The sequence below is a fragment of the Dendropsophus ebraccatus genome, chromosome 7 (assembly GCF_027789765.1).
Source record: "Dendropsophus ebraccatus isolate aDenEbr1 chromosome 7, aDenEbr1.pat, whole genome shotgun sequence".
NCBI classification, from domain to species: Eukaryota; Metazoa; Chordata; class Amphibia; order Anura; family Hylidae; genus Dendropsophus; species Dendropsophus ebraccatus.
The window spans coordinates 125,191,379-125,205,508 of record NC_091460.1 but is presented as its reverse complement, the minus strand read 5'-3'; positions in this window follow the sequence as shown (position 1 = coordinate 125,205,508).

Here is a 14,130-nt window from a genome sequence, read left to right as displayed (position 1 = left end):
ATCGAGCAAACTGCTTTCGGACCAAAAGTCCTAAAGGTTCGCTCATCTCTACCCCAGACTCCCTACTGAGCTTGAGGCACCCCTAAAGTGACATTAATAAAGAGATTCAAAACAAGTTTGTTGTTTGTGTTTTAATTTAAAGAGTGCCTGTCAGGATAGGCCGCTTCCGGATCATTGCCCCCTGGAAAATCAAATATGCAAAAAACACTGCAGAGACACCATCATGTGTCTCAACGTCAGTGAGTTAGCCAGACCTTCCTCTCCGGGAAGGAACAACCAAGCCAAGGAATGTCTCCAGTCAAGGAAACTACCCAAGCAAGGTATCCATCCACAGCTGTTTCAGGTTATTTGCCCCTCATCAGTGTGGAGCAGGATTCTGGCTAGTGGGAGCAATGCCTAGTAAGTGCATGCAAAAGGACACTGGTTGACCTCAGGGAAATCAACCAAAACACCGCAGAGACACAATCACGTGTCTCAACGTCAGTGTATTCTAGGACATTGCCCACTGAGGTCAACCAGCATCCTTTTGCATGCACTTATTAGGCATTGCTCCCACTAGCAAGAATCCTGCTCTACACTGATGAGGGGCAAATACCCTGAAACAGCTGTCTGTGGATGGATACCTTCTTGGGTTTCCTTGACTGGAGACATTCCTTGGCTTGATTGTTCCTTCCTGGAGGAATGTCTGGCTAGCTCACTGACTTCGATACACATGATAGTGTCTCTACAGTGTTTTCTGCATATTTGATTTTCCAGGGGGCAATGTCCTAGAATACACTGACTTCTAGACACATGATGGTGTCTGCTGTGTTTTTGTTTGATCTCCCTGAGGTCAACCAGCGTACTTTTGCTTCCGGATCAGCGTCAAGATCCATAGCTAATCCAGAAGTTGGGGTCTCCGTGGATATGGAGACACGATGAGATGGTAATGCACGTGACCTCCATCTGATCCAATGGAGGTGGCACACATTACAGTCTCATTGCGACTCCGTATCCATAGAGACCCAAACTTTCGAATTAGCAATGGATCTCAACACTGATCCGGAAGCAGCATATCAATCTGAATAGATTTGGTAATACCAGAATTTCTGGACACCTAGGACATTGAGAGGGGTTATATGGAGAGAGATCAGAGCGGCACTCCGTGACAGTCCAGGTGGCGCATGAGGAAAGGAGCACAATCCCAATAGAACAATTCAATAGGAAATCCCGACACTCACCGATTTCATAATCATCCAGTGCGAACAGCAGAACACGTTTCGGCCACTGCCGCTAGCAGTTGAAAAAGGCAGTAGTGAAACGCGTTCTGCAGTTTACACCTATATTGTTTATGGATACCAAATAAATTTGGATGATTATGAAATCGGTGAGTGCCGGGATTTCCTATTGAATTGAGAGGGGTTAATGATAACATATCTGGTGATTTGGGGTTTTTTTTTTTTTGCAGAAATCAATAGTGCAGGCGATTTTAAGCAACTTTGTAATTGGGTTTATGAGCCGAAAAATGCATTTTTATCATGAGAAAGCAGTTTGAAGCTCTCCCCCCTGTCTTCATTGTTCTCTATGGAGAAGGGAAGGGGTTGAGGGAGATGAGGAACCAAAACAGGACAACAAAGAGTTAATTTACAGCTACATCAGTGGGCTATCTCCTCTGAAGTCAGCACTGACCTCTGAAAAATGGCTTTCACAAAGCTCCTGCTGTGTAATCCTTTGTTCTCTGCTGCTGACTAATCTCGCTCCTCCCCCCTCCCCCCTCCATAGAACAGATAGGGGCATGCCTGATGCAACAAGACATGATTTCCTGATAATAAGCAGGGAATTAGAGAGAGGAGGGGGGGGGGGACATGGGAAAAGTCTTTTTGAATGCAGATAATGGCATATTTGCCTAATAAACCCAATTACAAAGTTTCTTAAAATCACCTTTACTATTGATTTCTGAAAGTAAAAACAAAAAAAATATGACAGTGACTCTTTAAGGTGTTAACTTCTAGACACACCTCTGAATGATGGTGGTTGCCTACAGCTCTTGTACATAGACACAGATATTAACCAACCTCATAACTCAACCACTAAAAGGCGCTCTATGACTGACTGACGGGTATGTACAGTGTCTTTTCCCTTAGTTGAATTTATCAAGTGTGATAATTAATACACTGCTCTAATCTGAAATTCCCCTCATGTTCAGTCTGCTGGGTTTATGAAGAGCTGCAGGTCTCTCAATAAATCTATTGTATCCGGGGCGGACTCAGAAATCTACCAGCTGATGTAGATTTTATATATTACAATATTTTACAGTTTATGCTTGTATGCAGATGTAAATTGTAATAAATCTAGCACACAGGGAGGCCATGCCTCCCTTTACTCAATTCCATGCCCAGACAGTAAAGATTTTCAGATTTTTGCACAATGCTGGGCATTAAAGGGAATCTGTCAGCACCCGGGCGCTATCACTTGTGCTAACAGTGTGCTGTAGCTGGCAGTCCCCTTGTGAGCATGGTACCTTTTTGGTAATTTTTCCGTCCAGTGGATTATGCATAATCTCGTGTCTCCTACTGTAATGAAGTGTCAAAAAGGAGTTGTTTGTGCCACACTCTGGCACACTTTTCCACTCTTCCCTCTTCTTCATATCAATAATAAATGCTGCCGAGCCTTCTGCTCACACTCAGCTGTCAGCCAGTGTCTCCGATTGCAGATCAGTCCTCTGTTGGCAGATACTGGCTGACAGCATGAGCAACAGGAGGCCAAGTAGCATTAATTATTCATGAAGAAGAGGGAAGAGAAAGGAGTGGTGAAGTGTGCCAGAGTGCAGCACAAACGCTGAGCCACAACTCCACTTTGACTCTTCTTTACAGTAGGAGACCGGAGATAGCAGACCTTGATAAATTTCCTCTTCAGTGTCGACTCTTTGAAAACCAGCCTGTTGAGCCTCCTATGGCCTTCACAATCACAAAATTCATTCTAAGCAGCCTGTCCTAACTTGTCTTAGAGATGCTATATAAGATCCAGATTTAGCAACTGTGAAAGCATTGTGGTGTTTCTAGAACTAATCTATGACTACACATCGTAAAGTGCATGGTCCTACTGAGGCTATGTTCACACACTGCTCGATAACTGCATTGCTTTAATCAGTTGTTGGCCATGCATCTCCTATTACACAGGAAGATGGTCCAATGGAACAATTTTTTTGACATGTTGAAAGACAGCGTTCAGCCGAGCATTTGCTCACTTGTTGGCTAATTGCTAGCTCAATAACGAGGATGTTTTCAAGTATTTTTATTCCTGATTTGGCAGATAATCTGTGTAATAGGGCCTTTAACACAGAAAAAAAGACAAATTTGGTCAGCTCTCCTAGAACACCATTCACACTAGGCAGGAGCACGTTGCTATGGCTGAACACACAAAAACACAGAAAAATGCCACAGCTCACCACAATGGCAAGATTCAGACCCACTACAGACATGTAAATAGTTAAAAGCAGCCCCCCCAAACTGCTAAAAAAAACTTCCACAAAAATAATGAGGCTCTTGGTTACCACTTGAAAATGGTGTAAACTACCCCACCACATTACGGTGGCCTCATACCGGGGCAGTCCTACACTGTACTATGGCCTCTTCATGGCATGAAATACGCCTATGCTCTGGGCATGCGAGCGCGGGAACCAGGCAGCGTTTCAAAAGAAAGGACTGTGCTAATGGTATGCCGCCACCAAACCATTAGGGTAAAAAAAAAAAAAACAGCAATGTATGTGATAGTACATTCGCTTTAAGTGTTTAAGGGGAAATCTTACAAAAATCGTCTTGATCATATACATATTTCAAAATCTGACCTAAAAGTCTGTAAACTGGAACAGCCATGCTCTCTAAAGTGTGAAATCGTCGTTCATGCCACTGTATGAAACTACCGATTGTGGCCATTAGAAAATCTCTCTTCTAAAGCAGTTCAAATGCTTTTAAATCATGTTTGTGACAGTGAACATTTAGAGGGTTAGAGGGGTTGTCTCATGACACCAGCCCTATCCTGCAATTATATATCGCTGGCAACATCATTAGCTCCCCAAGCAAGATCATTTGTTTGCTGGAGGTGGTGTAGCCAGAGCCATGATGAATTAACTGTTCTGTCCTGAAAGGCGTTATCTCTGATTAGACAACCCCTTTAAGTGGCACATCACCCCAGTTCATCCAACATGCTATAAATAAATGGGACTTCTTGGTATAACCCATTCATAGCGATTACTAGACTGAATATAAACAGCTCCAATATTTATTAATTTTTGTTTTTTGCTATATTATTTTCTTTATATATTTCCTGGTATTAAAAGTTTACAACTAATTAAGTTAGGAAATTTTAAATAAACTGATAAACTTGTGGTCTAATTAGATATTTCATTTCAGAAGTCAAGCACAATTAATCCACTGCAATTAGTTTTTAGTATGTCAAATTAAAATTAATATCTTTTATTAAGATTCAACCATCAAACTAATTTATCTAAATTACATCCAACTGATCTTCATAGACAGACACTGTTGACCAGAGAATAATTAGTCCTACATCAATTTATTGAGCGTTCTTTCATTTGAAGTTGTGAAAATATTATGTCATGTTCAATATTAAATGTCAGGCATCCGATGTCGACATCATATCATTTAATATATAGTTTTTACCAAACGGTAAACAGCATCACCCAGAGGTTTAAGGATGTATTGTATGTATCAGCAACTAAGAGCCCTTCTAGATGGCTGATGCAAGTGCCAGATGAGTGCCATTCTTAAGTAGAGATAATCGAACATCGGGAAGTCTTTAAAACTCGAACCTTCCGCATTTGATTCCCAATGCCTTCCCGTTCCGTGGGGAAGGAGGAGACAGCCTGGGTACTGCCTAGAATACCGGGATACAGCCTAGGTAATAGGGTGTATCCCGGGCTTTCTCCTCCTTCCCCACGGAACGGGAAGGCATCGGGAATCAAATGCGGGAGTTCGAGTTCGATCGAACCTAAGATTTCCCGATGTTCGATCATCCCTATTCTTAAGACCCTATTACACAAAGAAATTATCGTCCATATTCAACCGATAATCACTTTGTGTAATGGAAGACAACAATCAGCCGACATGCACGATGTCGGCTGATTGTTGTCTTTCAACAGGCTGAAACACAAACGATCAGTCTGGCAACGATCTGCTGCCATCGACCCGTGCAATAGGAGCCATGGCAGCAGACCGCTGCGATCTCCTATGGGCTGCCAGAACGATCTGATGATCGTCCTGGCAGCCCCCCACAGCTCCCCACGTTACCCACCCCCATGCCCCCCCACCCGCTTGCTATTGGCTGGTGTAAAAGCGACGGCAGCGGGCAGAGGAACGAGAAGCAAGCGAGCGCTGAACTGACAGGTCGTCGCTTGCTTGCTTGCTTGCTCGCTCTCCAGATCGCCCCATGTAATAGGGGCTTTAGAAATAGGCGCTTATTTAGGTCAATTACTGTGCAGAGAAGGATGCATAAAAATTCTTGGATTATATGTATGTCCCTTTCCATTCATTATTCCATGGTCACACATCAACATTAGATAGATGCGTGGCCAATGAGCAAAGATTGAAAAAAAATAAATAAAAAAATTGGTAAAACCATGTGATCAGCTAATGAATGACTGTGTTAGGGACTGTCGTAGTAAACAGAAAAAGGCAGACACGGACAGGTGGACCCTAGGCTGGCACTTGCCCCATGTCTCTGCCTACTTACCACAATCTGCCTTAGGCGGCAGCGGGTAACTGGGTGACGGTCCCTACACTGGGTAGATGTAACATATAATGAGACAAGGCAAAACAAACACAATTAGTCAGAGTAAACAGTCGGGGTAACAACAGGCAGGCAGCAAAGGTACCAAATCCAAGGCAAAGTCTAAAGCCGTTCTGAAGTCAGGGAGGGCAGCAAACAGGAATAGTCAGGAATGAAGGATGGTCAGGAAACAAAGAAGTAGTAAAAGGATAAATGCTTGCACAGGAGCAGAACTCAATAGTCAGCGTCTACCTGCAGTGAAGCTGAACAACTTATAGTGGACCAGGAGCTCAGTCCAGAAACACATTGGACTAGCCTCCTAATCCCCAACAAAGTACACCTGAACACTAGGAGAATGATTGGCAGGAGATCTGTCGTCACAGACCTAACCAAAACCAGACCAGGTAAACCGTGAACTGACCAGAGGGAGTATGCGGTAATAGATGGGTGTGGTGAGGAATACATCAACTGAGATAGCAGGAGTAGAACAGTCTTCACACAACACAAAAGCAAGTAACAAAAAACCTGACTACCGGCACGGTCTCGGCTGCACAGCACAAACCGAGGGACACGCCGAGCTCAAGACAGGCACAGACATAACAGAGCATTCGGTGTTTGTCAGATGATCACTGGGCCTATTATACATTGTAAGGCTATGGTCACACAACGTAAGTTGCAGCAGCCGCGCATAGTGCGGTACTTACGTTTTGCTGCAGGCTGAGGGAATCCCGGACGGATTGTACTCACTCCAGCCGGGATCCCTAGCGGCGCCGCAAACAACTGACCTGTCAGTACACACAGTGGAGCGAACAGCTCCAGCCGCACGCTCCATAGTGTGCAGTGGGGAGTTCTGGTGCGGGCGTGTACGGATGCGTCCGCATCAGAACTCCGCAACGCTAAAGATCATCTGGCCGGTACTGCAGTACCACCCGGCATGATCTTTTCTGAGACTGCCTTACCGGAACGGCCAGTCTCTTACAAGGTCTGAACATGGCCTAATAGTGGCCCATTTGGCCAATAATCACTTTGTGTAAATAGGGCCCTAGGATGCAAAAACTGTGAATGGGGCACTCGTCTACCATGTGGCATTTATAATACTTTTGTCTACTTACGTGGCAGAGAAACTTGAGACGTGAGATACCACTATTGTATAGGAAAAAATAGGTGGCCCGATTCAGTGCTTTTCTTTAAAGTGACACTGTCACCCCCTTTTGTGCATTCTGAAATCTCTACACAGGTGTAATGGGTAAATTTAGCAGTTTTCACACCTTATTTTATATCATACGTCATGGTGCTTGTTCAAGTAAAAAGTCATCTTTTATAAACTGCAGATTGTGTTAAGTGGGCGGGGCCTCGCAGCAGTAGCGCCACATAACCCCGCCCACAATGCTACCGTTGACCCCGCCCCTTTGCGGCCATTGGTGGGCGGATCTAGAGGGGGTGGGGCCTAGACCTTTAGGCCAGCCTGTTCCAATGGTTGGTGAGGGCGGGGCCAACTGTGGCTAAGTGGCGCTAATGCCATGAGGCCCCGCCAACTTAACATAATCTGCAGTTGATAAAAGATGACTTTTATTTGAACAAGCACCATAACGTATGATATAAAATAAGGTATGAAAACCACTAAATTTACCCATTACACATTTGTAGAGATGTCAGAATGCCCAAAATAGCTTTATGCTTAACACCTCAACCAAGAGGATCCAGTTGATTGTCTGTAGAACCCAGTTCTTGTGCCCCGGCTCTGGCTCATTAATGGGGTCCACTTCTGCAAGACGAACTGGGTAATTTACAGCATAAATGGCTGTACGTTTGGCACAAGATTAGGCAACACCCATTTGGGGCTGTTTTTTTGAGCCGTAAAACAACCATTTTGTGGGTCAAAAACATGAAGAAAAAAAAACTGTATTTCCAGTTGTCCCATTTGCTTTAGTAAAGAAGTCTTAACACCACCACAGACAAGCACTGTACTCTCATAGTTGTCACAGGATTAAATGAGGTACAGAAGTCTCCAAACTGCTTGCTACTAAATAAATGCTAAGGCTGGGTTCATATGACCTGCTGTTGTGTGACTTTGTTATAGCTGAAATTTGGCTATTATATGGCCTGCAAATCCTGGCAAAGTTGCATTACACCTATAACCAAAAATTCATCAGATTTGGACTTTGAGATTTGGATGGTTGTAGCTATAGGGGGTCACAGCGGTTGCCATGACAACCGGTCCCATCCTGTCACTGCAGTTTTCCAGAATTATCTGTGATAATGGCAGACGGTTAGCGGCGCTGCTCTCTCTTCCTACGCAATTGCTGATACAACTGAATAGACTGTTGGTAGGAGCCCCATGCTCCCTCTCCTGCCTCTGGGACTCCTGCTCTGTGTAATACAGGCTGAGCAATTTGCTTCACCATCATACAAAGAAGCCAGACCTGACCATAGGAGGTCAGAGCCCCAGGAAAGAGCAGGAACCTGGACAGGTGAGAATATTATCCCTAGAACTACAACCTCCATCATGCCCTGCTAACAGTTCATGATGATAAGAGTTGTAGTTTAGCAGCCTGGGGCTCTCAAGGTTGCAGAACTACAACCCCATAATGCCCTGCTGGCAGTTCATGATGGGAGTTGTAGTTTTGCAGTCTGTGTCTCTCCATGTTGCAGAAGTACAACCCCCATCATGTCACGCTGGCAGCCATGATGGGAGTTGTAGTTTTTCAGCTGGAGAGTGAAAAATAGGAAAACAATGATTAGAGAATGACACAGTACAGTCCATTTATTATAGGGGACAGTTGTGCAATACATGAGGGGACACAGTGACAGTTCATTAGGACACAGTGGCTCATTAGGGGGCGTCACCTTAGAGTAATTGGAAATAATATCTTTTTAGCCTCTGACTGCGCCTCATCGGATAGCATAGGGAGGGCCCAAGCTAAAATTTTCCACCAGGGCCCATCACCCTTAAGCTATGCCCCTAGACCCGGTTGTACAACTGCTAGTCACATGTATTGGGCTGTAAAAATCTGCAACATATCCTCCATGTCTGAACTCACCCTACATCATTCAGATGCCTATTTCACATCTGATATTGTATAGTGGGTGACGTGACAAATAGGACTGCAGTGCAATGTGCGCCAACCTAAAACAACAACTTTCATCATGACAACCTGACGAGCCAGGACACGCTCATGACCTCACCACGACAAGCAGTGACATCACGCAAGTGACATAGTTGGTGATGTCATCCCAGGGCCCTATATTATAAATGTTTTTCCTTTTGCCAAAATGTGTTCTTTTTGTTATAAGAAAATAGACATAGGGGAAATTTATTATAGACCAGAATTTTATGTCTCTATACTTTGGAGTGAGGTGTCCAAGGATGTAAGTGTGTAAAAATGATAATTGTGATCAAGTTAACCCTGGCTACAATTCATGTTAACCCTGGCTACATCTGTATGTATACTGTATGTTATATGCTTGGTGTATGTTACACACACGTGTAATGCTTCACACTTCCACCAGGGCTCTCTGTAGGAGAATCCATTCTCTACAGTAAGAAGCTAGACAATCTGTTCAAGAAAGATACATTTCAATCTTATGTCCCCTTATTTTGGATTAAATATATATATATATATATATATATATATATATATATATATATATATATATTTAGGCCTTAAAAATCTTCTAACAAAGCTCCCTGAACTGAAGTGTGAACCAAGGCGTTCATCAGCAAAAAGGAACAGATTTTGCACAAGGTCGTTTAAAAAATTTGTGCTTTTTGCCAATGTAGCAAGGGGCGCAGCAAGGTGGGAGAGGCACAATGTTCTACCACACCAATTTATCATGATTTTTGCATATGTCCACCTGTAGAATATGGTCTTCCACCTTTGTGCATTCTGCTACCTGTCTGAGGCATTGCTACTGTGTGATGGCAGAATGGGGGATAATATTGGTATTTTGCTTAGTGGTTTTTATTCAGTAACAGTATGGTGCCCCTATCCATCAGTAACAGTATGGTGCCCCTATCCATCAGTAACAGTATGGTGCCCCATATCCATCAGTAACAGTATGGTGCCCCTATCCATCAGTAACAGTATGGTTCCCCATATCCATCAGTAACAGTATGGTGCCCCTATCCATCAGTAACAGTATGGTGCCCCATATCCATCAGTAACAGTATGGTGCCCCATATCCATCAGTAACAGTATGGTGCCCCTATCCATCAGTAACAGTATGGTGCCCCTATCCATCAGTAACAGTATGGTGCCCCTATCCATCAGTAACAGTATGGTGCCCCATATCCATCAGTAACAGTATGGTGCCCCATATCCATCAGTAACAGTATGGTGCCCCTATCCATCAGTAACAGTATGGTTCCCCATATCCATCAGTAACAGTATGGTGCCCCTATCCATCAGTAACAGTATGGTGCCCCATATCCATCAGTAACAGTATGGTGCCCCATATCCATCAGTAACAGTATGGTGCCCCTATCCATCAGTAACAGTATGGTGCCCCTATCCATCAGTAACAGTATGGTGCCCCATATCCATCAGTAACAGTATGGTGCCCCATATCCATCAGTAACAGTATGGTGCCCCTATCCATCAGTAACAGTATGGTTCCCCATATCCATCAGTAACAGTATGGTGCCCCTATCCATCAGTAACAGTATAGTGCCCCTATCCATCAGTAACAGTATGGGGCCCCTGTCCATCAGTAACAGTATGGTGCCCCTATCCATCAGTAACAGTATGGGGCCCCTATCCATCAGTAACAGTATGGGGCCCCTATCGATCAGCTGTTTGGCGCCTGCACTACAGTGAGCACAGAACCAAAACCAGTTGGTTCTGCTCCCTGTAGCTGCTACTGCAGTAACCAATGTCACCGCTACACAGGGAGCAGCCAAATGGTTCTAGTTTCGTTATCACTGTTATGCGGGTGCTGAACAGCTGGTCGATAGGGTGTCTGGAGTCAGCACCTCACCAGTCAATAATTGATCAATTGTTTTATCCTGAACAACCCCTTTAACTATGACTATGTTGTGGTACAATAGTTGAGCACTTGGGGCCCCACTTTTAAATTTTGCCCAGGGCTACACTTAGTCTAAAACCGGCCCTGTTTACCTGGCTGGTATAAAGACTTAATAGCCCATGTAGAAAGGCAACGATCAGCCGACATGCACAATATCGGCTGATCGTGGTCCTTTGACATACTGAAAGATCCTGATCATGTCACCAGACCACTCCAGTCTTGCTCCTCCCTACTTGCTGGCCAATGCGCGTAATTGCACAGGCAGCGAGTGAGGAAAGAGGGGGAAGCGAGCACCGACCTGACAGGTTGGTGCTCACTTCCCCTTGAAAATCATGCCATGTAATGCTGCCTTTAGGATTACTTTACCTGTGTGAAGCTGAGGTTTGTACTGGAACGTAGGTTATTTTTCCATCCTATTTTGGTTTCAAACATAATTAAATTAACCGAGCTGACGCCAACAAACCGTTTTGGCAAATGGTGGTGTCCCAGCTGCTGATAATACGGCTTCCGTGGCGCTCCGGGGTCAGCCAGTTACTCCAGATGTTTCACCTCTATCGATTATGTAATACACTTCTGAATTCTACCACTAAAATACAAAGCAGCACATTTAAAAAAAAAATCAATTTCTGAAAGAAGTAAAAATAGAAAATTGCTTCTTACTCGTGTTGAGTCTCAGCAAGAGATCTTTATAATGGAAGTCATGGAGTATTTCTTCATTCGGCATTGGACCAGTGTGTAATACAGTATTGCTTTTTTTCTTCTTCTTCTTGTGTTTTATAGATTCAAGTCAATAGTGCACCTGTTGTCTACAGATGGGGTCACATGATTGATTCCCAGGTAGCTAAAAGAAATATAGATTTATTTTTCTATTTCCAAGGTAATTTGAATCAAAACATTGTCAACAGTTGATGCGCCATAGAATATCCTCACACACGCCGAAACGTTATATACATCACTTGTTTCATGTCTGTAGAATGCGGTGAACTACATGTAGACTTTTACCTGCAACATTCGCAAGTTCCAGGTTGCGCAGTGTCCATCACCATCCTCCTCTTCAACTCCACTGATGTACTGTGTGGAGTACATGTTTGTTATGTTCCTTACAGTTCCTTCGGCATGCTTAAAGGGGTACTCTGGGAAAAAAATGCTTTTTTTAAATCAATTGATGTTAGAAAATTATACAGATTTGTAAATGACTTCTATTTAAAAATCTCAAGCCTTTCAGTACTTATCAGCTGCTGTATGTCCTAAAGGAAGTGGTGAATGTTTCCAGTCTGACACAGTCCAGAGCAGGAGAGTGGCTGGACAGTTCCTATCACAAACAGAGGTGTATAGTCTATCAGCAGGGTTGTGCACCTCCACACTACCTGAACGAACCTCTACTGTATTGCATACTTACCTTCCCTGCTCCCCTGACGCTCTCTGCCTCAACCTCTTTTAATGACAGGGATTTTTTTAAAGCAGGAGCAAATCCCCATATAAAACCTCTACTGTTTTGGACACTTCTTTCACACAGAGTAGTAGTAGGTAGCAAAGAGCACTGTGTCAGACTGGAAAGAATACACCACTTCCTGCAGGACATAGTACAGTTTATCATTTTGCTTGGGGTGTTCCTTTAAAGTGTCGTTATAACTTTCAAAATCTAAATCAACCGTACATGTGAAATAAAGCAAAATTTCAATATCCATTCATTATTTTTTAGTTTTAAGCATGCTAAAAAACAAAGTTATACTTACTTGTGTCCAGGTCCAGTCTCCTGAAGACAGATTTTTAGACTATATGAAAAAAAGAGACTAAACACAGGAATTCCGGCCAGTACAGAGAGTCACGGCGCAGTGTGTCCATCACATGACTGCCTTCGCTCTGTGAGCACGGATAACCTGGGAAACACAGGACTTCCTGTTTTCTGACTATTAAAATATATATATATTTATAACAGTCAGAACACAGGAAGTGCAGCGTTTTCCATGATAACCAAAAAAAGAACAACATCTACTTCTCATTTACATTTTGAAAGTTATAACGACATCTACACTTTAAATAATACGAGGGTTTAGATTATCTGCATATTATTTGTGCTTTTTTTTAAATACTTTTTCATCATTCTTTTGCTGCATTACAACTGGTTATTATTTTCACGTCTCCAAATGTTCTCCATGGTTTTATTTTATTTTTTTCTTCAAATATTTCTGCCACTCTGTAGCTTTTGATAACTGCCTTGACATTTCATCTCTAGAAATTCCAATCAGCACTTCTGTTGCCTTTTCCAAAATCTGAATTTATATTGAAAAGGCAGTAAATAGCTGCGAGATGTCATTTTACATTTTAAATTACTTTTTGCCATTGTCGTCATAGACGGAATACAGAAGGTTGTAAGTTGTATTGCATGTTGTAGAATGAATTGCCAGAATATATGTTGTATGCTGTATCGGTCCTTCGCAGGAGGGTTAGAACTAGCACTGGCGTCACTACAGTACCATCCCTGGCTAGGCTATACAACACTACCAACCACCATAGAAGTGGCGTCACTGCAACCACCTCAGTGCGTGGCCGGTAGCACCTCCTCCAGGGCATCACCACATGGGGGTATTTGCCACCCAGGAAAAAAAAACCTGATGTTTATTACCCTCACTATGCCCTTTTATATGGGTTGTATCTATAATAAAGTATATATGCACTTTCACTGGGAAACCTCTCATGGTAAATCAGGCTTGGGAAGCAGCCACGCCTTGTTGTGCCCCCCTGCCCACCCATTGGCCGTAAGCCAGGGAAAAGGGGTGATCCTGCGAATCCCATGTGTACATTCTCTTTTCTCAACCAGCACAAGACTAAAAAGTTTTGTGAGACTAGACCTGGGGCAGAGGGGTCACACAGGTTAAGACATAAGAGAAGTAACGTCATAAAACAAGAGGTTTATAAAAAAAACTGTGTGTTAACCCCTTCCTCTCAATTCTTAAAGTCTTTATTACATAGATTGGTTTACATTGGTTTACATGGGTTTAGATTCTGTGTGTGTTTTATTGAAGACAGGACAGCATATCTACAAGACCATAGATTGCATTTCAGCAATAATGCTGCAGTACTTTGACAGTACTACAATGAAACGGCAACGTATGTGAACACAGCCTTAGGCTATGTTCACACTACGTATCTTTCCGGCCGTAGTGCGAACTGCGAATATACGCCCGTAGTTTTGAGGTTGATGCGTTCGCTTGAAAGTATACGATATACGCCCGCACAATGCACACTACGTATGAGCTTACGGCCGGATCGTATTTGGCGCCGTGAAAAATGAACAAGACCATTGTTTGCGGCCGGAACTGTTCCAACTAACGGCCG